Consider the following 27,065-nt stretch of genomic DNA (forward strand, 5'->3'; position numbering starts at 1 on the left):
TGGCCTTAATTGAGGTACAGCCCCAGCATTTGCCTGGCGTGAAAATGGGGAAAACACGGAAAATCATCTTCAGGGCTGCCGACAGTGCGAATCGAACCCATTACCTCCCGGATGCAAGCTCACAGCCGTGCGCCCCTAACCGCACGGCTAACTCGCCCGGACTTCCGACTTTCAGGTGACTCGAAACTAGAGGACAGGACTATTCTATATTATTCTACCCTACTCGATGAAGGACAGGAACAACTGTGCGCTGGAAAGGGTTGCTTGATCTTTAGGTTCAGATGAACATTTGACGTGTAAACATGCTCAAGGCAACACTCCAGAGGTAAAAATCGATATTTTCGAAATTTTGGTGAATTTTGTTAATGACAAATTGAAAGGATTGGGTCTCGTTTATCTTGTCATGAAGTTATTCTGCTGAATTAAAACAATTTATCACTTCTTTGTTCCCCAATTGTAATTTTACATTGAAATCCCATTTTTCTCCCATAATATTTTGCCAAACGTCACAAAATCTGTATGGTATCCGTATCATAGCTATATTAAGAAACCTGTGTATACATTTTTGATTGAAGAATTTGGCGAAGAATTGATAATAATAATGTTATTTGTTTTACGTCCCACTAACTACTCTTTTAAGGTTTTCGGAGACGCCGAGGTGCCGGAATTTAGTCCCGCAGGAGTTCTTTTACGTGCCAGTAAATCTACCGACACGGGGCTGACATATTTGAGCACCTTAAAATACCACCGGACTGAGCCAGGATCGAACCTGCCAAGTTGGGGTCAGAAGGCCAGCGCCTTAACCGTCTGAGCCACTCAGCCCGGCGGCGAAGAATTGGAGGTGTAAAGTGGGAAGATAAAATATCAAATGAGGAAGTTCTGAAGAGAGTGGGAGAAGTTAGGAGCATGCTGACCGTAATCCAAAATAAGAAACAAAGCTGGATAGGGCATAATCTAACACACAACACCTTACTACGAGTAGCAATTGAAGGGATGATAAAAGGAAAACCAGGAAGAGGAAGGAGATGATATCAGTCATTAGACAGCATTAGAAAAAGAAAAGGAAGATTATAACGAACTGAAGGAAAGGGCACAAGATCGATATTTATGTTCACAGCCATGATTGGACCTGCCGAATAGCAGAACAACCTATGATGATGAATTTTTTCAAGTAGTAGGTATTTTTAAGTCCAACATTTTAGAACGTAAAAATTACACAAACGTTAGTGCGATACATCTCTTTATATATATTATGTACAGAAAAATCGATTTGTAGTGCTTTTAAAAGAAGTATTGTTTACCTATGTACGAGTTTACATTAATATGTTAATTAAATTTCTTTGAAAAAAAGCAATTATACATTTGTCCGACTCGTTGGCTGAATGGTCAGCTTACTGGCCTTCGGTTCAGAGGGTCCCGAGTTCGATTTCCGGCCGGGTCGTGGATTTTAACCTCCATTGGTTAATTCCAATGGCTCGAGGACTGGGTGTTTGTGCTGTCCCCAACATCCCTGCAACTTCCACACCACACACAACACTACCCTCCACCACAGTAACACGCAGTTACCTACACATGGCAGATGCCGCCCACCCTCATCGGAGGGTCTGACTTACAAGAGCTGCACTCGGCTAGAAATAGCCACACGAAATTATTATTAATTATACATTTCAAAAAATTATTAGAAAAACTTTATCCTATATGAAATAAATGTTCGTAATATCTCTATGCAGGTGACATTCCCACGAAGTTTCGTGAAAATCAATGCATTACGTAAAACTATAGTTTTATCCCCCGAGCGTCGCCTTAAAATCGATCCCATATTGAGGCTATATCCAAAACCATCATGAAATGGATTTGAACTCACATTTGAAACTAATAGGAAACGTATTTATGTTAGACGTATACTAATGCAATGCCATTTTTGAAAAGGGAAAGTACGAGAGAAACAAACAAAATTGACCATTGTTGTTGATGACATCATGACACAAAACAATATTTCTGCGACAGTGACTGATGATATTGTTTGTTTGAGATGACGAAAGTCCTTGTAGCCTCGGAAAATCGTGAGGTGGGATCATTCAGAGGATGCGTTTTTGTGCCTAATGGGCCATTGATTAAATAAAGATTGAGATCATTAAGATAAAATAATGAATAGTTAAAACTAATTACTTACAATTTGTTTAACGTCGCACTGACATAGGTCTTATGGCGACTACAGGACAGGAAAGCCTTACGAGTGGGAAGGAAGCGGCCGTGGCTTTGAACTAAGGCACAGCCTCGTGTAAAAATGGGATACCACGGAAAACCATCTTCAGGGCTGCCGACAATGGGGCTGGAACCCACCATCTCCAGGATTCAAGCTCACAGCTGTGTGCCCATAACCATACGGCCAACTCGCCCAGTACAAAACCTTAAGAAGGGAAATATGAAATTTGCAGAGTATTGAGTGACTTGCAGGCAAAAAATCTCAGCACATGCAAAATAAGAGGGAAAATTCCCCGAGAACGTACCAAACTACAAATATCAGCAAATGGGAAATACAACAAGCTTAAAATGATATCCATCAAGCGAGTAAGGTAGATTAGGGAGCGCTGCACAGCTGAGGAATTGTGTAATATATAAGTAATAATAATAACAACGTAAACGTTTCCACCTTTTCAATACTAAAATATATTCACAAAATTATAAATTATAAATTACCCATCTAGGGTCGAAACTAGTACCCTGTAATTTATAATTTTGTGAATATATTTTAGTATTGAAAAGGTGGAAACGTTTACGTTGTTATTATTATTACTTATATATTATTCTCAGTTCAATACGGACCAAAAACATAAAATTCATAACCATTAATGAGGAATTGTGTGCCGGAAACGGTGCGGTGGTGATTACCGTATGTCTATGGCCATGGAAGCAAATATCGCAACACTTGCAGTTCTTCCAAGTAACTTACACACCAAATTTTCCGCCAGTAATCACTGCCTCTTCTCACTTTTATTATCATCAGTTTTCAAGCATATACAATGTCTCATTTTAAAAATTGAATTCCTTCTCCCACTCTTCTTTCAAACATCCAGATACCAACTAATTTGAATTACATTTAAAGCAGGCAACAGCTACGTAATATTACAACAGTTGGAATATACTTGTCTCATTTCAACGTACCTTGCTGCTATTCGAAAAGAGCATTCTTCAATGCAGATCGAGGACACTTATATGAAAGCCATGTTTGAGTACTCACCTGAAAACAAATAGAAACTAATTAATTTCAAATAATATGGGAAATATGACTGTTCATTAAAGGGAAACACACAATAGTTCCCCTTATCTAAACCTGTGTTTCTTTTTACATTCTTTCGTTACGGTATTTTTGCTGCAATAAAGCACTAGAGAGAAATAATTAGGTAGAAAACACTTCATCAGTTGCATACATGCACATTTTCAGATTACGAGAGTTACATAGTTTTTAGCATATGATTGAAAATAAACCCTGATCCTTCTAAGTTCGGGGAAACATTACGTTCTTTAAAGTACCCAAAATCATCTAGTTCACAAACTTATATGATAATGGAAAACCTTGTAAACAAAAAACTATGTAAATTTCACATTTGGATAGTTCCAAGAATATCTATCATTTAACAGGTTATGTGTGTGCTAAATTTCATAAATTATTACTCATCTGAGTTTACAAAATGTTCATAGCATTTGCACTGTGACCAGTGAATGTGGAACAGATCTCTTCCCTGTTCACAACAGTTCACTCCACCTTGATGGGAAACGAAATGCTTCGGTACAGTAAATCACCGAGCTCCATAGCTGGAATCGCTTAAGTATGATCAGTATCTAGCATTATGGGGATAGTGGGCTCGAACCCCACTCTCGTCAGCCTTAAAAATGGTTTTCCGTGGTTTCCCATTTTCACACCAGGAGAATGCTGGGCTGTACCTTCATTAAGGCCACAACCGCATTCATCCCACTCCTATCCCATCGTCGCCATAAGACCTATCTGTGTCGGTGTGACGTAAGAAAAAAGTAAACCATGCAGGACGATTAGGTGTGTATCCACATTTCAAGAACGACTATCAAATCACCCATGTACAGAATGGTAGGAAATAACGTGAAGCGGGAATATGACTGTTACAGGGTTGGTCATACTGACAAATAAATTGAACAAAATAATTCGATATCTCAGCCCTCCGTGGATCAGACGGCAGCGCGTCGGCCTCTCACCGCTGGATACTGTGGTTCGAATCCCGGTCACTCCATGTGAGATTTGTGCTGGACAACGCGGAAGCGGGACAGGTTTTCCTCCGGGCACTCCGGTTTTCCCTGTCATCTTCCATTCCAGCAACACTCTCCAATATAATTTCATTTCATCTCTCAGTCATTAATCATCGCCACAGAGGAGTGCGACAGGCTTCGGCAGCCGGCACGATTCCTATCCTCGCCGCAAGATGGGGCCTTCATTCATTCCATCCCTGACCCGGTCACTGACTGGAAAACATGTTTAAGGTTTTTCATTTCATTTTCATTTCAATGTCATTGCCATTTTCTCAGCAGCTGGAGCTTTCCAATCAGACCGATTCGCGGGTGAATTCAAATGGCCATTGCGCCTAGGGATAGCGAGTCTGCCTAATTTGTCTTAAAACATTCCACTGTGGGCTCATGGATGGCATTTCCCTCACGACGGGCAGTTAACACTAGGATTACCAAACATTCTTTCTACCTACTTTTACCGAAGCGGTCATTTTGACCGATAGTGGCAGGTATTGGTTTCTTGAGGATATTGATGTCTGAAAAAGGTTCGAATTTAGTATAAAAACATCATAGACCATAATTTAATTATCATGCATGACTTGTGAACACTATTATGAATAAATAAATAAACAAATAAGTACACTAGTAAGGCAGAATGTTCTTCTTACACACTTTACCTTACATTATATACATATGTGCATGAATGTCACTTTCTGCTTTTTAACTTATTTTTCGCACTGAACACACACACACTTTGCTTGGTCACCTTTGAAGTGAAATTAACAACAGATCAGTGTTTTTAGAGATTGCATGCCTTTCAATTATCTTGTTCCCTTCGCACACTTCTTCCCTGATTGATGAAAAACTCAGCAAGACGCAATACTACGTGTTCACCTAGGGTCTGATCAGTGGGTCACGTTTCATCTTTTCCAAGATAGAAAAACCGTTTACAACATACTTGACTTCCACATCCACAGCCAACCAAAATTTCATACCAAACTTTTCTGGTTTATTGGCCATATACTGCATAAATGGGCATCTAGCATTCAATGGAAAGAGCTGTTCATCCACGGTAATGTTCTCATTTGGTCTGAAGGAAATTAGATATAAATTTGTCCCGCACAACAGGTACAAGCGCCAATCTATCAATTTTCAGGTGATCCCTACTGGTAGATTTGTCATCGAATCGAAGAAACCTCATGATATCCAGGAATCGGTTTCGTGCCACAGTTTGGGAGAAAATTCCAGGACCTCACTTTTGTGACCACAGATCGAGAACATTCGTGTCAGCTCCATAAGTTCCACGTGCGTATAAAATACCAATGACAGCGTCCAATTCTTCCAAAGAAAGTGTCCGTTCAGGATTGTTCAGAACTTCGCGGGCTCCAACCTCAGGAGCTGCTTGGATTCGTCAATAAAAAGACGACAAGCTGTAGCGGCACAAGTTCCTTCAATGTGGCGTTTTGCATGTCCTGTTAGACCTCGGACTTCCCTCAGTATATTTTACTGTCCTCGACGGCCTGGCAGGCTTTGTAGATCGACAAGAGTCCGCACTGTTCCATCCAAAGAGACTTCTTCCTCGCCGACCGTCATATGCTGACCACGCCCACATGTTGACATACCACAGCGTAAGCTCGGCCTTCTGTATTGATATCGTGCTCCTTGCTAGTAATTTCATTATCTTCCTTAGTGTTTCCTTCACCTGAAAAATGTAATACCAAACTTACTTACACTGTGCACAGAATTACGTAAATACAAAATGACTAACTTCAAATAGTCTTACCTTTGTCATCAGCTGCTTTGCTAGTGTGCGTGCATCGCCATTTGGGGGGTAGTTCCCTAACCTTTGAGGTCAAAGGCTGCTGTGTGATTTCATGTTCACGTGGAAATTCTGAAGGCTCGACGCAACTAGAATCACTATCCGAACTATTTCCGTTTGTCAAGTTACACAGGTCTTCGCAATTATCGAGGTCTAAATCAGTCCCAGCTTCATCGCTTGATTGTGATGGGGAAATGATATGCTTATGCTTCAGAATTTCGGCATCCATTTGCAGACTACACGAGAACATTCTTCTTCGAGGAATTACAATCGGGAATTCTAGTTTGAATGTTTGTAACGAGTGAACACGACAATTGACTGCTCGTTACGACTGCACACCTTTCATTACTGAACTATTACTGACTATATTTTCCTGTCAGTGTACTTGTATCATTGTTTGAAAGGAGCCAAGAGCTGTCCCATTGCAGCACAACAATAAGTTCTATCCTATACTACGGTAATAAAGTACACTGTAACTGCTTGTTAGAGATATATCCCGTTCTAAATGAATGCCACAAAAGTCTGATGGGGTAGCTACTGCAATACCGGTCAAAATGGCCGCCTGGTAAAAGTAGGTATATGATCTCATAGCGCTAACTAGAAAGGAGTTATGGGTTTTTGAAGCTATGTGCCGAAAAGTACACTAAATATCGTTAAAAGCCACCGAAGGGTTTGCATGTTCTAACCGTATAACGAGAGTGATAGAGAAAACAAAACTGAAAACGGTCATTTTGACCGCTGCCGTAAACCTAGTGTTAATGTTTGTTTTTTGTCATTTCGGGGACCTCTTTGAATACCTCGGAATACCTCATGGTCAGGGCTGATGCCGTTTTACATTGTATCACACTACTGTATGTCTTGCGTTCTGGAGGAGTTCTACAAGTTAGCAGAAAGCAAAGGACGTGTACAACGGGAACCAGAATGACCTCCTCCATGGACAGCTGTCACAGAAGCAGCATTATATACTGCTCAGCCCTATTCTTGAGCCAATCCAGTTAGTTTTTGGACGCTCCTTATGACAGCATTAGGCGCTTCCTAAAAGCAGTATCAGTGCTCGCGTCGTATCTGAGAGATACATCAATTCAGTCCACCTACACAGCCCTTATATCATTATTGTGGAAGACGTAAATCAACAAAACATGCACTTTAAGGTTTATTTACAATATATCCATTGAAATATTGAAGGACAGTTTGAAACAATTAAACAAATTATCCAATTGTTCTTTTGACAGTATTCAGGATCGTGAGATAGTAAATGTAACTCATTAGTCAAACAACTCACTGAACACAATAAGTTTTAAAAATCATCTTAATTTCCAATTTCGAAAAAAATTCAAGCTGCAAGCACTATTACGAACACTAATGAGCTAATTCACAGCAAACCACACGTATTTTGTGAACAAATATGAATACGTACAAATTTACTCACGTCGCATCTCTCAGATAAAGCTGGTAGCAGCTCGCGACATTTGTATTGCATGAAGGTAACAAAAGTACTGGATGTCAAAACTTCCAAGACAGGAGGGGAGACGGGCTTCTAAACTCAAGCAAGCTCAGTTATAACAAATAATCACCATTGTGTATCTCTCAGATAACACGCGACTAATACAGCGTTCTATAGAACTACGCCTTTGCACTGAGTTCATTAATTTCACCATCATTCATACTCCTCCGCTTGAAGGATAATTCTGATATTTATAGTTGAATTTTGAAATTGATTGCTGATGTCCAGTTCTTGAACATATTTTTCTTTCTCTCTCTCTAGACGTCTTTTTATTAGATATCTCGAAGTTCTTACAATCATTAAACTAGAAGATCAACAATTCGCACTGTACTTTACACAACTCTAAAATTTTAAATTCCTTACATGAACGATGTATAAAATGGCATCCGCCGTGTCAAATGGAATCTGTAGAATTTATGTTATTCCTTATTTTACTATTTACGATTTTTGTTTTCTTTTTAACGGCATCACGTATATTAGACATCATCTATGATATGCAGTAACTTGCAGTGAACCTCATCATAAAATGAAATAAATTTTTAAAATATTGTCCGCAAGAGGATATAAAAATAATGTTATTTCTTTATACTTCGCACTAAATACTTTTACGGTTTTCGGGGATTCCGGGATGCCAGAATTTGGTCCCGCAAGAGTGTTTTTCATGCCAGTGAATCTGCCGATAGGAGGCTGACAAATTTGTTTATTTATACAGTATATTTATTTTATGTATAGTTCAACGTTGATTTATGCCCTCTTACAGAACATTTCCATTTATTATAATTTTTAATTTATTATAATAATATAGAATACAAAATAAACTGGTGGAAGAAAATATCCGAACACCATGAAATAAGGAATTCAGAATACGAAAATTCAGGCAAAATATTTGTCGAGGTAACATATTTAATTGATTAAAGTTACAAGACTACAGGTTAATATCTGCTCTAGAAAAGCCAGTGTAATCACCTGACTGTTGAATGCAGGCGTGTAAACGTGCATGCATTGTGTCATACAGGTGCCGGATGTCAGCTTGTGGGAAAGAGTTCCATGCCTGTTGCACTTGGTCGGTCAATAGAGACGGTTAATGCCGGTTGTGGATGACGCTGGAGTTTTCGTCCAATGATGCCCCATACGTGCTCGATTGGGGACAGATCGAGGGATCGAGCAGGCCAAGGCAACATGTCGACACTCTGTAGAGCACGTTGGCTAACAGCAGCGGCATAGGGGCGTGTATTACCCTGTTGGAAAGCACCCCCGGGAATGCTGTTCATAAATGACAGCACAACATGTCGAATCACCAGACGGACGTACACGTCTGCAGTCAGGGTGCGTGGCATAACCACGAGAGTGCTCCTGCTGTTATAAAAAATTGCTCCCCAGACCAGAACTCCCGGTGTAGGTCCAGTGTGTCGACGCCGTGTTCAAGTGAAATGCAGACGCTCACTTGACCTCCTAACCAACACACGGCAAAAATTGGCACCACGCCAGAACCGGCTTTCATCGGAAAAAACAACGGACCTCCACTCCACCCTCGAATGAGCTCTCGTTTGACACCACTGTAGTCGCAGACGGCGGTGGTTTGGGGGCAGTGGAATGCACGCCGCAGGGCATCTGGCTCGGAGCTCTCCTTCAAGTAACCGACTTCGAGAAGTTCGTTGCAGCTCTGTATGGCCAACTGCCGCTCGAATTGCTGTTGCAGACGCAGTCCGCTGCGTCACAGCCATACACAGAATACGGCGATCCTCCCTCTCGGTGGTGCCACGGGAACGTCCGGAACCCGGTCTTCCTGAGGGCGTATCTTCTCGTAACCACTGCTGCCAGCAAGCAGGCAAAGTGAAGACATTCCTGCCAAATCGTTCTGCAATAGCGCGGCAGGAAAATGCACCTTCACGAAGCCATATTATAGGCCACGTTCAACCGCAGTGAGCTGTTGATACTGGCCTCATCGTCATCGTCAAGACATTCCTGACCCAATCACAGTCACTCCGTCCAATCTCACAGGTAACTAACGCTCTCGCACAGTGCAGCCCAAATTTAAAAACAAACCTGATGTGCAACGTCATGGGGCCACTACTAGCTCCACGCTAATGTGATTTGCGGCAAATTTCAATCAACTTCATCTTTCAGATGTAATAGCACGTCTACCAACGTTCATTAATCTAGCACAACCTCTTCTTGGTGTGCCCCTGTGGCCAAAGGCCAGCATGTTAACCATTTAGCCATGAGGGCGGACATTTATCCTAAAATATGCATTGTTAATATAAATTAATATAAGGACTAAAACTATGCATGGTACACAAGTATTGAACTCTTCTCTGTGTGAGCTCTCTTCTGACTGACATTAAGAAGACATTTTCCTCGCCAAGTATGTCCACGTTTGTAATTTTATTTACTTTCGTATATTTCTACAGGTAAATCCATGTGGTGATGTTTCTGACCTTCTTATAAGAAAGTTAAATTATTTATTTTACTTCCAAACGGTATTTACAGGTTTATTTGGTGGAGTAACTCTTGGTTATCTGCTTTACACTTGAGAATTCTATACAGGTATTACAAATTCGTTCATGTTCTCCTAGAATGTAACTTATAAGTAAATAAATTTGATAAGTCATTATATGCCACATATATTTCACTATTTAAGGGATACATACAATATCTTAGAAATTTACAATAAATATTTTCTATTTCTTTTACGTATTTAATACTTGATATTTGAGCGGCTTTAAATACCAATGGACTGAGCCAGGATCGAACCTGCCACATTGGGGTCAGAAGGTCAGCGCCTCAACCGTGTGAACAACTCATCACGGCTATAGAAATAAAAACATTGCCTTCTATAGCCAAATACGAAACGCGAGGTCCATCATTAGAGAATGGTAGGGTATACAAAAAATAAATCGTCGCTGTGCGTAAATAGACGGATTTATATTTGTATAGCTTTCTTAAGCTTTTACATAGTGCTGTATACAGTACATGAAGTGCATGCATTACAGATATGCTTATTACAAAAGCTAGTCTGAGAAACATGACTTAAAATGGCCCGTTCTCGGCAGCTAAGGGTTTCTTCACTCGATTCTAGATCGTGCTGCGCCCTAGCGCTGTAATAGCGGCAAAATAAGCTAAATGATGTTCCTAAACTTCAACATCTATCTTGCATCCGTTGACAAAACAGTCTATTAAAATTATAAAATCCTTTTAATAACAACCACCTACTCAATACAATACATTACTCATTGATTTATAAAATAATCATGAGGTGTCTTAAATAATGGAACATGTTTCGTTCGACATAGCGAATATCATCAGCCTTAATTTACAAAGATTAGGTCAGGACCCTGAGCTGAATGATAAAAATTGTTAAAAGAGTGACAATGCCATAATAAAAAGTAAAATGATAACATTGGACTTGAAATTGTAACAATATGTACAGATTAACAGCAAGTATTTGTAGTGGAATACATTGAACGATGGTAGTCTGTAAAGTTAAAACAAACATGAGGTTGTTAAAGTAAAAAGATATAGATATAGAGGATCTTAAAATATATGTCAATGCGTGAAGCGTGGATTAATTATTGACTATGGAGTTCTTAAATTGAGCAAAACAAAAGTTGAAATAGAGTTTATTGAATAATACGAGTCAAACTGAACCAGTTAAAAGGCGCATGAGATTAATTACATGTAAAACAGTCTATACCACCATAAATGCATGATTTTAAAGATTTTAAAAGGTCACAAGGCTCACAGAGTGAACGCATTACTTTTATCTTAGGGCAGGGAACATGAAGAGTGGATGTATATTACTCGCCATCGCACTACCTTTATCCGTTTAGCTCACCCCTCCCACCCACGATGTCCGAGCTCTGTGCAGGCTATTACACATGAGTGTGCTATGAATGAGGTCCACACCACAGTGAATGCTGTTTGTAGGTGTGAAGCAATTGCACGCGTATGGCTATGTATGGCGATTCGTAGGACACTGAAGTATAGGCACGCAATTGAATTTAACGTGTTACTGCCGCGACAAAGCTACTATATGGCATTATCTTAGCAGAACAAAGACCTGGCTAGTACCTCATTCATCATCCACATGTTTGAGTAACGCAACTCGTTACTGACTAACGACCTCGCTTTGCTGTCACACAATAAAAAGTTATGCAGAATGCTTTCGTTTTAGTACCAGCAGTTGACGTAATGAAATGTGATATGAGGACCACATTAACCGAGGTTTCCAATTTCACATATCAGGTTTGATAATGGAAAGTATTAACAGCTGTTTTAAAGGTTGTGGTAAAAATTCGTCTTACTAAGTGGTATGGACACAGTCTTGGAGAAGGGGTCAAAAATGTTACAAATTGATTTACGTCGCACCGACAATGGGATAGGAAAGAACTAGGAGTGGAAAAGAAGCGGTCGTGGCCTTCACTAAAGTATTCCCAGCATTTCACGGGTGTGGGAACGGGAAACCAGGGAAAACCGTCTTCAGGGCTGCCGAGAGTGGGGCTCGAACCCACTATCTCCAGAGTTCAAGCTCATATCATTGTGGCTCTAACCGCGTGGCCAACTCGCTTGGTGGAATGGAAAATGAAAATCTACAGCTTGTTTCCAGTCATTCGACCGGCTCAGAAATAAAATGAATGAAACTCCAATCTAGAGGCGAGGATAGGAATTGTGCCGGCTGGCGAAGACTGCCCCTGGAACAATGATTCATGACTGACAGATGAAATGATATCGGAGAGTATTGCTGGAATGAGAAGTGACAGCGAAATATTTGAGGACCTGGAGAAAAATCTATTCTGCCTCCGCTTTGTCCAGCACAAATATAATATGGAGTGACGAAGTATGTGAACCGCGGAATAGGGTAAGGAGGACAAGATGAAAATAAATTAGCTAAAACGAAAGTCATGGAGGTCGGTTGAACGAAGTCAGGTGATGAAGGAAATATTAGATCAGGAAATGAAGTGTTAAAGGAAGTTGATAATTATCTTTACTTGGGTAGTGAATTAACTAACAATGGAAAGATTAAGGAGAACATAAAATGCGCACTAATAAAAGCTCGTAATGCCTTTTCTAAGGAAAGAAGTGTTCTGACTTCGAACGTTGATAGAGGAATTAGAAATATTTTTCTGAAGACATTCTTCTGGTACGTGGCATTGTATGTAAGTGACATGTGGATGATAACTAGCTCAGAAAGGGAGAGAACAGAAGCTTTAGAAATGTGGTCTTTCAGAAGAATGCTGAAGGTGAGATAAGTAGATCGAATCACGCATGAAGAGATACTGAATCAAATTGGTGAAAGGAGATCAATTTGGATACACATGATGAGAATAACAGATAAAATGATAGGACATCTCTTAAGACACCCACGACTTATTCCGTTGGCTTTTGAGGGAAGTGTAGGCGGTATGAACGGTACTAGGAGAACAATTTATGAATGGGACAAGCAGGTTAGAGCATATGTACCATGTACAGCAGTATTTAAGTAGAAATGTCTAGCTCCATGGCTAAATGGTTAGCGTGCTGGCCTTTGGCCACAGGGGTCCCGGGTTCGATTCCCAGCAGGCTCGGGATTTTTAACTATAATTGGTTAATTTTTCTGGCACTGGGACTGGGTGTATGTGACGTCTTCATCATCATTTCACCCACATCACGGCCCGCAGGTCGCCTACGGGAGTCAAATGGAAAGACCTGCATTTGACGTCCGGCTCCATGGCTAAATGGTTAGCGCGCTGGCCTTGGGCGACAGGGGTCCCGGGTTCGATTCCCGGCAGGGTCAGGAATTTTAACCTTAATTGGTTAATTTCGCTGACAAGGGGACTGGGTGTATGTGTCGTCTTCATCATAATTTCATCCTCATCATGACGCGCAGGTCGCCTACGGGAGTCAAATCAAAAGACCTGCATCTGGCGAGCCGAACTTGTCCTCGGACACTCCCGGCACTAAAAACCATACGCTATTTCATTTTTAAGTAGAAATGAAAATTTAGTAGAGGATAGGGTGGGATGGACGGCTGAATCGAATCAGTCTAAGGACTGACAGTCCAAACAACAACAATCATACGGCGTGATAAAGATCAGAACAATATTAAAATTATAACAAGAACCAACATTCTAACGAGATTAATACTGTATTACACACTGATATTTTAGACTATGAAATTCCACAATTAAATTAACATGAGGATAATTTCAATTGTAATGAGATCAGCTCCTACTTACAGGCTAACATCGTTGAAAACACGCACTGTCAGTCATTAATCATTGCCCCAGAGGAGTACGAAAGTCTTCGACAGCTGGCACAATACCCATACTCGCCGCTAGACGGGGGCTTCATTCACTCCTTTCCTAACATGTTCGAAAAACAGGAAATAGGCTGTAAATTTATATTCATTTATAGGACAAGGGGTAAGGGACTGGAATAATTTCAGAATAATTAGTAAGGGAAATGTTCGACGTCTGCCTCTGTGGTGTGGTGGTTAGTGTGATGAGCTGTCACCCCCGGAGTCCAAGGTTCGATTCCTGGCTCTACCCACGAAATTTGAAAAGTGGTACGAGGGAAGGAACGCAGTTCACACAGTCTCGGGAGGTCAACTGAGTAGACGGGGTTATGATTCCCATCTCAGCCATCCTGGAAGTGGTTTTCCGTGCTCTCCCCCTTCACCTCCAGGAAAATACTGGGATGGTACCTAACTAATGGCCGCAGCCGTTTCCTTCCCTCTTCCTCGTCTACCCCTTCCAATCTTACCATTCCTCTTCTCCAGTCGTATCGCCCCGAATCGAAGTTTCACGCTCCAAGACACCGCCCTTGGGACGGTAGAGGTGGCATCTCTCGCTGAGAGCGAGGCAAAAACCAACCCTTGGAGGTAAACGGATTAAGAAAGAATTCGATAAATTTGCAAGTTATTTGTAAACTTTAAGAAAAGGCTAGGTACACAACTGATCGGGAAACTGCCATCTGGTCAACAGTTATAAATGGAATCATTAATTGATTGATCAATAAAGGAGTAATCCATCTCTACAGCTACCTGTCATTCATTCTGTATGACAGCCCTGCTGCAATTGTACAGATCTAACCAGTCAACGAGGGCTATAGTAACTATTACTTGAACATATATGTTGTTAAGAAGGTAGTAATGAACACTTCAGAGTAAGAACCCTGATACCCATGTTTTAACAAACTTGGATATTCATCGAATATTTCTTTATTTTCATTTCTTTCCTTTTTTCTTTCTTTCTTAATCCGTTTACCCTCCATGGTTGTTGTTTTTTTCCCAGGATTCAGTTCCTTCAACTAACTCATCCAATCAGTTTCGACGACAGTACCTATTCCCTCGTAGAGAAGGGATTTTCAGGTAAGGTAACTTAGGGAGATCCCGACATGAGGGAGAACTCGACACTTTTAAGCTTAGCGCCACTGGTAACCACAGTACTCTACAGGTCGAACTAGTAACTACATTTATTGGAGCCGTAGGATGTTGTGCTCATGGTGATCCTGGTAGCAGACGATTATCACTATAAATACAAGACATCTGAGTAGTTGAAGGTGAGTATGTAAGTGATATATGATGGAAAAGTAACATACTATAAGATGAGTAGGTTGTATAACGAAATACATAGATATGTGATATTTTTAAGACAATGTTTGAGGTTAGGCGCACAAAGCACGTTTTGGAGAAGCGGCCATGTCATTTCCAAATCGCCAATCATTCAGCGTGGTAAGTGCTGCCACCTCTTGCCTGCCAATTTAACTCGGGGAGATGTCGACATGACAAGCGTGGGAGATCTCGACACTCCCGGGAAAAGGGATCACTAAAGATAATTTTGGAGACCTTCTAAAGATGGCTTGGGACAAATCGGCAACAGCAGGAAATTTTACCGGCGGATTTAGGAAATGTGGCATTTATCCGTACAATCCCGATATCCTCCAAGAAGACATTTTTGAATACGACCTTGTGCAAGACGAAAATGGTTCAAATCACGTACATGTTGGAGAAGATATTGCTGTAGAAGCTAAGGCCAGTAGTCCTACACTATCACAGGAACATGAAGCTTCACCTGCATTTACACCTCCGAGTTGCTCAGTCCAGAAGTTATCTCCTGTTCCGATATTAAGACTCCTATCTGGAAAATGAAGTGTAAGAATCCGCCGTGGTGACTTCTCAGGATTAGTTCCTCAAGCAGTCGTAATTGCTCGGAGAATTACTGCGCAATATGTGATGGCTATTTCTATGACGACAACCGAAATGAGGCATGGGTCCAGTGTAGTGGGGAATCCAGGAAATGGTTCCACGAGATGTGTGTGGAAAATGGAAACGACGAACAGTTTATATGTGCCCAGTGTGTACAATAGTTGTGTAACTCTTCTGAGGTCCTACCTAGTGTCAGGTTCTCCCTAAGTGCGGGAGAAGTGGACATTTTTGCATCGTTGGATCTCTACTATTTATGCTAATGTCACTGCAGAACCGTTGTGCATTACACCTGTACTTACTACAGAGTCACCGGAATTATATTCGTCCATTATTTCCATATGAGTAAGAGCAAGTGTAATAGATTTCACAATCCCTATAACTACAAAGATACTCTAGCTCTTGAAGGGTACATGTTTCAGTGAATCACACGCAGAGTGTGCTGAATAAATAGAGCAGGATCCCTCTTTCTCTCGCCGACACCATTAATCACAGCTAACGCAATATTGCACCCTGGAAGTGAAATGCTCTGTGCTCAGCACGCAGGAGGAACGATGGTCGCACTTCATTATTTACAGGCTGGAGTTATAACTCATTATTCTGTTAAGCCAAGAGGTTTGCTCACTCGTAATTTAAAAATGACAACACTCGACTTACTGTGTCAACATTCCTACAAGATGAAATAATAATTATTCTGACGCGTTAGTACGACATCGCATCTGCCTGCCCCGAACTAGTTAACTACTACCTATATGAAATACTCCGTCTTGTACCACCCTGATATGTATAAGAGCTGTCTCGGCGTCGAATATGTATAGAAATATATAAATATACGCTATGGACTATTATGTACAGGACGACCCAAAAGTCTGTTAATATTTGCCGAGGTAATACTTCACAGAATATTGGAGGTAGAGGAGTAATAATTGACACAAATCATTGACATGACGTGAAGTTTTATTGATACCAGTACAAAATGACCAACAGATGGCGCTCAATACGATACACAAGTAATAATTGGCATATCAATCGGGGTTTAGCAAGTACATGCTCACTCATCATGTCGGCCGTCATTCATGAACAATACCTGTAGTCGAGGGACAACGTTGTGAACAGCATATTCGTAGGTATGGTGAGAAATTGTCATCGGATGTTGTCTTGTAGCATCCCTAATGAGGTCCGACGATCGCGGTTGACTTGCGACGTCAGGTAACCCCCACCACCATGAGTCACACAGATTGAGATCGGAGGAATGGGCAAGCCAAGCATGACTTGACGTGAATGCAAATGCATCTAACTCCCTCTCTCACGACAGCTCCTTTTATAGCCTACACGGATCTCACGTGGCATCACAGACGTGTTGCCGTCCAGCGCCATCTGTTGGCCTTTTTGTGCACTCGTCGTTGGTATCAATAAAACCCCATGTAATAACAAGCACGACTGGTCATTTGTACCTGACGTGTTGCTGTCCAGCGCCATCTGTTTGTCCTTTTTTGTACTTTATTTTGGTGTCAATAAAACCCAAAGCCATGCCAATCATGTATGTCAGATATTACCTTTCTATCACCAATATTCCGTGAAGCTATCGCCTCGTCGAATGTTAACGGACTTTTGGTTCACCCTGTATAAGAACAAGTTTGGTGATACCGATAGCGATTTTGATAGATAGATAATGCCTCTATTTTGGCCCAAGTTATGGCTCAGGACTCTTACACTTATCAACTAGTGCAATATACGGTACATCTAAATAATTACAAGTAATAATAATAATAATAATAATAATAATAATAATAATAATAATAATAATAATAATAATAATCATCATAACAATAATAATGAAACGGGTTCCACACTCTACCTTGGTGAAATTTCAGAACCATAGAATGTCTGGTTGTCTGCGTCAAGTTGTACCGAGAAACGTATTCGTCTGCCAAGCACTATGACCAATGTAAAACAATTGACGCAAAACATCGTACTTTCACGCCATTCATCAGAGTGATTGGCTGTGAAAGATATTGTATTATTGATATCGATCATACATCAGTCACTTTATGTTACCCAAGTTAAGAATTCGACTGAGAGAGATCAATGAATGAAACAAATTGTCTAGTTCATATGAGAGGACGTATTGTACTGTAAATATTATAGCTCGCCTGACATGGATCTGGACTTAATTTAAACGAGGGTAAATCAAAAGGAATCAAATTGGGAGATATCAACAAACATTAAGATACCTGACCGGCTCCATGGCTAAATGGTTAGCGTGATGGCCTTTGGTCACACGGGTCCCGTGTTCGATTAGCGGCAGGGTCGGGAATTTTAACCACCATTAGTTAATTTCGCTGGCACGGGGACTGGGTGTATATGTCGTCTTCATCATCATTTCATCCTGATCACGACGCGAAGGTCGACTACGGGAGTCAAATCAAAAGACCTGCACCTGGCGAGCCGAACATGTCCTCGGACACTCCCGGCAATAAAAGCTATACGCCGTTTCATTTCATTCAGTAAGATAGCTGATCCGTACAAGAAGTCAATTTTGCTACAAAGAAATCATTATCACCCATGACCATAGGTGCACCGTAGAATCCAGGAATAGTATTGTTCTAGCCAAAGAAGCCTTCAGTAACAAGAAACACCTTCTGACAAGCAGGAACAAAATTCCGCAGGTCTAGTCTTTAAGGTAAGCAACTAAATGCTGAAAACATCCTAGGGATATGAGCTACGAATTTTAAGTAAATATAATAAATTATGAAAATATATTCTTTAGTTACTTCTAAAAATCACAATCCTTTTCTTAATCATCGTTATCCGATCGATTAGATTAGCAGTTTGCCTTTTTCTACCGCTACGAGCGCTAATGTGATCAATGCAGAATTTCGCTTAAGCCTTTATAATGGCATTCGGTTCGGCCTTTTCTCAAAAATCAAGAAACTCCTTAGGGCATTGAACCAAGGAACACATTATAGAAAACTAACCCCATGGCATTAAAGCCCTGAAGGGTCTTGGACTACCAAGCGACCGCTGCTCAGCCCGAAGGCCTGCATATTACGACGAATCGTCTCGGCCGTTATTCATGTCTTTCTAGACCGAGGACGCCATCTCACCGTCAGATAGCTCCTCAATCACGTAGGCTAAGTGGACATCAAACCAGCCCTCAGAACCAGATCCAGGTAAAAATCCCTGATCTGGGCGGGAATCGCATCTGTGGCCACCTGGTAAGAGTCAGGCACGCTACTCCTACACCACAAGGCTGGCTACATTATAAAAATATTATGTGTATGTTAATCAAAAATAACACGATTAAAGAAACAAGCTATTTTAGGGTGTTCCCCAGAACTTCATTTCGGCCGGAAGTGATTTTCAAAATATATATTTTTTTACTTTGAGAGAAGTATCCAAGACTCTCAATTTGAAACCTTCCCGGGTCATTTAGCCCTTCACCTTTCGGCACAATTGCGGAAATTGCTTAATTTTACGTCTTTCGTAGTATGGATATCCCTACTTTGTCTGTTAAGGAATGCTTTCAACGTCAAAACTTTGAAATAAGAGACGAATTTATCAAAATGTTTGCATGGCTGCGAAACGCGGGTCTTAGCAAGCCGGACATAAAACGCATGTGAGCAAGTAAAATGTGAAAATGGAGGAGAATGATGAAAATAAACTGGACAGAGAAAAAGTCAAAGAGAAGATTCCTTAAGGAAGTAGATAAACGAAGGGCGTTGATCACTACTACAGAAAATAGTAAAACCAAATTTCTTGGGCATACACCATGGCGTAACAAATTCCTCACGACAATGTTGAAAGGAAAAATTCTGAGGAAGAATGAACGAGGAAGACCGAGGTAAGGGTATCTGGATTCCGTGATAGACAGACTGAATTTCAAGACGTATGGTGACCTGAAAACCTCAGAAGAGGTGAGACAAATCTGGCTGCAGTAACAAGGCCTTCCCTTTAGGAAATAAAAGAAAGTTAAAAGACCAAGCGAGTTGGCCATGTGGGTGATAGTGGGTTTGAACCCCACTGTTGGCAGGCCTGAAAATGTTTTCCATGGTTTTCCATTTTCACACCAGGATGTACCTTAAGGGCACGGTCGCTTCCTTCCCAGTCCTATCCCTTTCCTTTCCCACCTCGCCATAAGACCTATCTGTGTCGGTGCGACATAAAGCCAACCGTAAAAAAATGTTAGAAAGTGAGCTCTCCTGCTCGATTGGTCGTATACAAAAGAGTAAAGATCGCTCAAACTTAAGTATCCGTTAGTTTGCGGCCACACCGCCAGGTTGTTCATAGGTATACTAGTTGATAAACCCGAATACTGGCACTAGGATGCTTGAAATGTTGGAAATTTTCTGAACAACTAGTCCCGAGTAGAGATCATTATAGCAATTTGGAACCTGCCGACATTCATAGGATAATTTTGTTTTTGAACGGAGATAAATTAGTATATGTTGGACAGCGCGGAACTTGTGCCGTGCATTGATAGAGGCTGAAATGACTGAATGATTCAGAGCTAAGATTTGCTGTCTGTCAACATCACTCGCATTTATTAATGCCATTGATGAAATGGTGCGGGATTTAGCAACACCACCGTGCAAAGCGTATTTCAATTATCCCGCGATCCGCTAAATACAGCAGCGAAAACAAAATACAGCGGGACAAAATAACGAATTACTTTTTTCCAATTATTTGTCAGTATGACCAACCTTATAGCTCTCATAAGACCGGTTCACGTCGTTTTCGATCACCCTGTAGATACTGCAACCATACAGTGCCGAACCCAAATGACAAATATAATGAAAAAATGAGAAATTCTTAGGGCATCCACAATGCAGGATGATTCTAAAAAATGTCAATTTAATACGTTTAATGCATTAATGTAAGCAAATACAAACACGAGCTGTGTCCGTGGAGAAGCTTGATGTGTTCTCGCGTTTATTATCTGTACATTTATAACGTCGAACTTAATTATTTTTGATATAGCATGTATGGTCTGTTTTGCAGCATTGAGTTGTCCCCACATGTAAAATTAAAATCATAATCATTTAAACGTTTGTTTACCTTGCGATAGAATGTAATTTTGACTTGTTTAATTTTCAGGAGCGGGCGAAACCCACGTAACTGCGAACCAGTGTGTGTGTGCGTGTGTGTGTGTGTGTGTGTGTGTGTGTGTGTGTGTGTGTGTAGATATTTGTAAATTATCTGACAAGTTACGTCACTATGCGTTCTAAAGAATACTTTGAAATATTACAACACACAATGATGCATTATTTGCATAGAATACAAATTTCCGTGTTGTTTCGAGTAGTAAGCTTTGATGAACAGAAATATTCCTTTACATATCCATAGGAAGTGCTACGTGCAAGTTTTGAGTTTGTTCATTGGGGCAGGATGTCTTTTGTTCAGATTCCAAAGAGCAGCAAAGTCAAATTTGTAGGTGTGTAGTTGCTTTTATCGTGATCACAGCCACGGAACCTACTGTATTACGTTGATTCCCAACCACAGGGATGGATTTCTCATTTCATAAATCTCGCATATTTTAGCTAGGATTCGAACCAAGGACACCTTGGTAGGAAACCAATGACTGCGCCACTCGACTATCATGGCTCCTGTATAGAAGCGAAGAGCATAGGCACAAAACGAGTCATTATGAGATTCACCAAGCATGTCCAGTTATTCATTGGTAAAGGATTATTTTCGATTTTTTAAACACTTCAACAGAAACTTAGCATAACATTTTTTGCCAATCATGTCTTTGAATAGAGTAATATTCCAGGGAATTGATGGTGCTCCCGTAATGCTCGCCAATAGCGGACAAAATCCCATTCCGATTATCATGTCTTTAAAGGTCATCACCAAATTACAAGATTTACTATTGCTTGGTGAGCAGAAGTAGTACAATATTAGTTAAACGTTCGTGACTCCGCTTTCATTCACCGAGTTCTTAGTAGGTGTAAGACCGCCGTGGAACTAAGAGCTACAGATATCATCATAATGTCCTTTAACATCAATGCAGAATTAGTGATATAGGAAACGTAACGGAATTTTAGGAATAGAGTAATTGTTCAACATACTGAAATTAACCCTCCAATTTTACAAACAAATTCTCTTGCCAACGGTCTAAAAATTAATCTCTTAAGCATCAAATGTGAACATGAGGAAATAACATCGTAACTATGGAGGATGTATTCAGAGTCTCCTCAAAATATGTTGAAATTCGTGATTGTTTATGGCTGTAGACCGCACTGTTTATCCAATATCTGGAGCTTAGAACATCGATATGTGATCTACCTTGACGTCAGTAAGTGTCTATAATAAAGGAAAGAAACAATTAACTGGCTCAACTTGCCTCTTAACACATAGTACAACCCCGGTTGATAATTTTGTTGTAATACTGAATGCGTAATTCAGAGGTAACGTCTTTCAGTTAACGAACTTGATATTCGATTACATTTCATCCAGTGCAGATTGAGATATATCAAGGACCATACACCCGCAGAGCCTTTGATTAGGTTAGAGTAATATACCAGTGATATGATGATGCTCCCGTAATGCTGGCTAATACTGGGGAGAATCACAGTTGGGCGCATTTCACCACGTCACGTGTATGCCCACCCACAGTAATCTCCCTTCGTGCTCCCCGGGATTCATTGTGGACTGCATCAAGGGGAGCTGGGAAACCCTATCTCGCAAATGTTGGAACAGCAAAATTTGTGGCCCTCTATGTCTGAAATCTACGCAACTATAGATATTTAGATTTGTTCCAGTTCACTGAATCAAAATGAATCAAACTTTCTGACTTGGATCTTATTGAATTTGAAATCGATGAGAAATTTCATGTAAGGGTATATAATTCAGCTAGTATGTAAAGCTTTTCAGAACAAACATCGGGAATTTTGGGACATTCCGAGATGAGAAATGGACAACTGATGCAGTGGTCGAATGATCGCCTTGGTCGACACAGCGATCTAATGAAAACCAATAGGATCAATCGAAAATTGAATACACTTACTGTGATCCCTAGTTGGTCGATAAGAGATTGTCGAATTATGTATTTATTTATTTATTTATTTATTTATTTATTTATTCATTTTCTAGCTGATCTACCCGTGCTTCGCTACGGAATTCTACATTGCATACAGTATACTAGGTTAGGTATTCTAAACTTTGAGTAAGATTTATTAAATTGCATAGTTAGCATAGAAACGCGATGGGAAAGTCACCAAACGTTTTCTTCTCATGTGAAGATTGGGTTAGAGAATTATTGTAATGGTAGGCTCTCTTGCATACTATCATTCACAATCAAGTTGCGGAGTTTTCATTATTATGGCAGACACTCACTCTACTGCTGCATTTTACATCCTCAGAAAGACTGTCTTTGTCGATTTCCAAACTGAAATCTTCATTGGTCATTACGATGACATCAGTGGGAATGTCGCGATTAAAAATGTAATGCTAACATGAAATACTCGATGAAATGAAAAACCACACATTTTCTCACTTTTAAAGAACAGTACTAGGCTGCCGATCTAACTGTGCAAAGTTCCGGAGCTAGGATGATCAGGCCACAGAGAGCTTTGAACACTATTCTTTTTGTTGTTGGTGTTGTTGTTGTTGTTGAGGGCGAGTAGTGGAGAGTTCCATGGCGAAAAGTATGCCATTTTACGTATCTGTTTCCAAGAAGTACCAATGAGTCGGAAAACCCCAATTCACGACACTGACTGGTGGGGGGGCGGACTATCTGACATGAAGCTAAATGTTTCCTACAAGCCAGAGGAGAAACACCCTTTGCTGCTAATTTGGAATAAAATTAATGTAAAATTTAACAAGAGTGAAGAGAAAGATTTTTTCTTAAGAAACGGCTCTTTTCAGGGTTCAATGTTGATTCATTAGTGAATTGTGGTGCTATAATTTGGAATAGGCCGAAATTTTAATTCTAGATCAGGTCATAAGTGAGACTCTGCCATTATTCCGTTAAGTGAGCACACTGTCCATTCCAATCTGCGCGTGAGAGTAGGGAGCAAACATCTGGAATACTATGTTGAACGAGTGTGTTACGTACCATTAGTATCAGAAAATGTATGAACCAGAGGAATGGCATGCTAAAGAAGAAAGCTACCTAACTCCTGTTTCCCGCCAATATTCAGGCAGACTCTTATACTCTGTACGCAGCTGTAATCCCTGCTATTTGAGATGAGTAGCAGCATAATCAATCAACCAGTCACTATTGATCTGCATTTAGGGCAGTCGCCCAGGTGGCAGATCCTCTATCTTTTCCTAGCCTTTTCTTAAATGACTGAAAAGAAACTGGAAATTTATTGAACATCTCCCTTGGTAAGTTATTCCAATCCCTAACTCCTCTTCCTATAAACTAATATTCTCCCCAATTTGTCCCCTTGAATTCCAGCTTTATCTTCATAATGTGATCTTTTCTACTTTTAAAGACATCAAACTTATTCGCCTACTGATGTCATTCCACGCCATCTCTCCACTGACAACTTGGAACATACCATTTAGTCGAGCAGCTCGTCTCCATTTTCCCAAGTCTTCCCAGCCCTAACTTTGCAACATTTTTATTACGCTGCACTTTTGTCCGAAATCACCCGCAACAAATAGAGATGCTATGCTTTGGATTTCTTACAGTTCTTGAATCTAGTAATCCTGGTGAGGGTCCCATACACTGGAACCATTAGTTGGGGTCTTACCTGAGACTTCTATGCGCTCTCCTTTACATCCTGACTACAATCCCTAAATACCCTCATGAACATTTGCAGAGATATGTGCCCTTTACAATCATATTTACAATCATATTTATGTGATTTCCCCAAAGAAAATATTTCCTAATATTAACATCTAAATACTTACAATGATCCCCAAACAGGATCTTTCACCCCATTAAATCAGTAATTAAAAGTGAGAGGACTTTTCCTATTTGTGGAACACACAATCTGACTTTTAATCCCGTTTATCATCATACCATTGTCTACTGCCCCCTCACAACATTATCGAGGTCATTTTGCAGTTGCTCACAAACTTGCAACTTATTTATTACTCTGTACAGAATAATATCATCTGCAAAAAGCCCTATCTCTGATTCCACTTCTTTACACATCATTCATATATATATATAAGGAATATAAAGGTCAAGTAATACCGCCTTGATGAATTCCTCTCTTAATTATTACAGGGACAGATAAAGCTTCGCCTACTCTAATTCTCTGAGTTCTATTTTCTAGAAACATAGCAACCCATCTAGTCACTCTTTTGTCTAGTCCAGTTGCACTCATTTTTGCCATGAGCCTCCCACGATCTACCCTATCAAATGCCTTAGATAGGTAAATCGCGATGCAGTCCATTTAACCTCCTGAATCCAGGATATCTGCTATATCTTGCTGGGATCCTACAAGTTCAGCTTCAGTGGAATAACATTTCGTAAACCCGAACTGCCTTCTATCGAACCAGTTATTAATTTCGCAAACAGGTCTAGACGAAGAACATCAAAACAAGCAAAGGTCAATGTAATGTTATTGTGGACCAATGAGCTATCGATATTGTAGGCCTTCAAATTTGGTTTCCTTCTAAGCCTGGAACACCACTCTTACGGTAAATCTCAATAAAACAAATAGTCGGAAATTGTATTCTCTTTAACTTTCGTTATGTAGTACTTTTCGATAGTACCAATAAAATAGGTATTTAACAAATTACATTTTAGGCGCCTTCCCCTGAACTACCATTCATCCGGGGTGAACAAAATTATTTATAGCTTAGACTGTATTTTCCTATTCCCCGATTCTACATACCGATGTTCATTACATTCTGTTTACCCTCGTCGTTGATATGGACGTAGCAACAAAAATACAGATTCATGAATATCTCTTACCATAGTCGGTACGGTAAAATGTATAGGACATAAATGATCGTAAATTTAATTCTATATAACTTTATTTATGTAGTATTTATCGATACGACCACTAATAAAAACTGAGAATTAAATTTTAGGCCTTCCCCTAAACTACCATTTTACTTAGCGTAAATAAAAGAATTTATAACCTATATTGTAGCGGGGCATTCCCTGACTTAACATGTCAATTTCCATCAAATTCTCTTCAGCCGTTTTCTCGTGATGTGCGTACATACATACATACATACTCTTATTATATATATATTCACTCGCTGGGGCAACCAAGGACCACATTAAATCTTGTTACATTTGGCGGTGAACTTTGCTTTCTTTTGAACCCAGAATTTTTCCTCTTTTTGAGTGAGCATGCTTGCGTTCCGGTGTCCAAGGGACACCGTGTCTTCTGTTCGGTTGTTTGTCTCTGCTTAACCCGTCCGTCACTAACGTTTTTCGGAAAAGACCTCTATGAAAGGCGTCTTCCGGTCTGATTTGTAGCACTTCAAAGTCTTCTTTGGTGTTTCGAAATCAAGGAATCGTGGGTTTAGGTTGTGAGTAAAATAAGTGGAAGATCTCAAGGGTCAGCCTGTTTCCGTCCATTCATGTGAGGTGAGCATAATTTCGTGCCCGGTTTTCGTGGGTCGTATCAGTAATTTTCTCTTCTTTATAGACTTGCTTGTTATAATTTTTGGTGGATATCATTTGAGAAGGTGCTAGCAGTAGGGCCGAAGAAAAAGAAACATACCCAGAGGGGAAGCGAGGTGAACCGAGGTTAGAGAGTTTTTCATCCGTTAATTAATGTCATTTATTCTGAGATTTATTTTATTTATTTATTTTATATATCGTCATTTATTCTGAGATAGCAAAGTACAAGGTAGCAAAATGTTTACAAAACGTAACTGAAGCACCTGACAACAATAAACCTCTATTGGCCTCGTATGATACATTACAATAGAGCAGAAAGTCTATTACCAAAAGTAATAATACTCGAGTCCTCATTCCGAGGTGGTGCAGCCCTTTTCAGGCACACCCCCAATGGAGGTGATCTGTATGTACCATTTCAACTACATACCAGCCCTTCTGCTATTATTAAATTCCCGGCAGTACCGGGAATTGAACTCGGACTCCAGAGGACGGCAACTAATAACACTAACCGTTACGCTACGGAGGTGGACACCGAAAGTGATATAAATGTAATACAAATTACGAAAAAGGAAGGGCCTTCAATTGGCCCCTAGGCCTCTGGGCTAAGAGCCCGGCACATGCACACAACACAGCACACACAGAAGCACAACTCTTACCCAATTACACGCCATTCTCTGCCACAAGCATTAACCTTTCACTCAACATACACATACAACATACACTCAATACTCATGCTCCGATGCTCCCAGCCCAGCAGCCTCGG

The sequence above is a fragment of the Anabrus simplex genome, chromosome 3 (assembly GCF_040414725.1).
Source record: "Anabrus simplex isolate iqAnaSimp1 chromosome 3, ASM4041472v1, whole genome shotgun sequence".
NCBI classification, from domain to species: Eukaryota; Metazoa; Arthropoda; class Insecta; order Orthoptera; family Tettigoniidae; genus Anabrus; species Anabrus simplex.